The sequence below is a fragment of the Fragaria vesca genome, linkage group LG2 (assembly GCF_000184155.1).
Source record: "Fragaria vesca subsp. vesca linkage group LG2, FraVesHawaii_1.0, whole genome shotgun sequence".
NCBI classification, from domain to species: Eukaryota; Viridiplantae; Streptophyta; class Magnoliopsida; order Rosales; family Rosaceae; genus Fragaria; species Fragaria vesca.
The window spans coordinates 31909187-31911262 of record NC_020492.1 but is presented as its reverse complement, the minus strand read 5'-3'; positions in this window follow the sequence as shown (position 1 = coordinate 31911262).

Genomic DNA, 2076 nt, shown 5'->3' with positions numbered 1-2076 from the left:
AAAAAAAAAAAAAAAAACCTCATTTAAATAGGAGAAAACTTCTTTTTAAGTACAACCGAAATAAAATCAAGAGGTACAAAATAATGACATTATGAGAAATAGACACAATTTAAAAAAATAAAATGTGAGCAACAGAGTTAACTTGATGGAAAGCAGGGTAGAATAAGAATCGACAATCTATAAAAGATCACTGGAATGTCATCATGCACACTACAATTAAGAGTATGTGGAATGACGCCCTACCTAGAAAGCAAAAATGAAAATAAACTGAAGTTAAAAGAACTTTAAAAAGGCCACATTCCCAGACCCAAATCAAGGTCTAGTCTAGGCACCAAGCCCACACTAATACACATGACCAATAGATCTAGCTTAAGCCTAAGTCACAGATCCGGATCCGAGCCGGGTTCCCAATCTAGATCCCATCATCTATCCCTAGTTGTAGCCCCGACACCGATGCTTCCAACCACTGTTCTCTCCGCCCAAAGCTGTGTAACACTGCCTTTTTGACACCTTGAAGCCGACACCCTAAAAACGCAGAAGACTCTGCTTCCTTGTGGCAAAACTCTTCGGCCACCGCACGAACCTTAGGGTCGCCAAACCGTCTCTAAGGAACTAACCAAGATAGGCCACCACTTTATCATTAGTCACCATTAATGGCCAGTTGAACAAGGCAGTCGACAACCCCTCTGTCACCCCTAAACCAGCCAACGACCCCGAGGAGGGAATAAAGTAACCGCCCTAGAACCAACTAGACCTAGACCTATTGTCGCCGCCACATACCGCAACCAAACTAAAGACTCTGCCACCCATCATAGAGTCGTCCCATGACCGACGAAAGTCGACGTCTGCTCCCAAGCCCCAAACCCATCCTCCCCTCGTTGATGCACAGCCCATAAAGAAAAAGTCTCTAAGGTGCTTCCACAAGACAAACCCAATTGTGGAGTCACCAAACGAATTTCCATCTATAAGAAAAGATATTTGTCTTTATTGAATGCACCAAACCCCTAGCCCTAGTAAGAGGACGCTTCTAGGGTTCATGAGAGAGGAGAGAAACTCATGGGGGAGAGCAGAGCCATTGTTTTTGTTCCTTTTGCGTAATCCTGATAAATTAATATGAGTCAAGATCAAGAGACTATATTTTGCAAAAAAAATTGACACAACTTGTTAGCCATTAGATTTTTTTTTAATTTTTTTATTGGAAGTGAGCCATTAGACTTGAAAATGTTCAATGGTTCAAATTGTAGGTATAGCCACTATCATGGCTAATATGTTACACTACACCCTCTTTATAGGCCCACAAGCCATGACGGGACCCATTTACAACATACATCTCGAAGCCCAACATATAAGCTACGTAACGGTACTCATAAATGGCCAAGACCTTATCAGGAAGTCACCTTGCCAACCTCACCAACATGCCTCCACAAACACACTTGGAAGACTAGGAATGAGCCACTTCTCCCACATTGAAGACAATGTAAAAGAAAAAGTCTCCCTTCCCTATAAAAGGACACTCTTTTCCACTTACTCAACAGACAATGACAAACACTTGTTATTATGGGCTCACTTAAGCTCCAACATATAGTAGAATCTTAAGTGGTTGTAGTCTTTCCCAAAGAAGAGGATGAATCACTATAAACCTTGTGTCTCTCATTATCTCTTTCCCCTCTCTCTTAACTAGTACACGGGATAATCCACTGTGTAAACACAAATTTGTTGTCTCAATGATGTTAACACAACACCAAGTTAAAATTCTTTGACATAGGTAAGGGTGGGGTGAGTAAAAAGATTTTTATTATAAAAAATAATAATAATAATAAATAAATAAAAAGAACCCAAGTGAAGTGAAAATTACATGACATTTCTTATTTTGTAATCTAACATTAAACTAGAAGAATTAAAAATAAGGGAAAATGCTCTAATGCCCAAATATTTAAAAACTAAAGCCTATTCCAATGATTTTTTTTTCCCTTAACCCATTCCAATGATTCTTATTAAAAAGACAAGTATACCCTTATTTCATATCAACCAATCATTTACTATCCAATCTGAAACCAACCATCTCTCTCTCTCTCT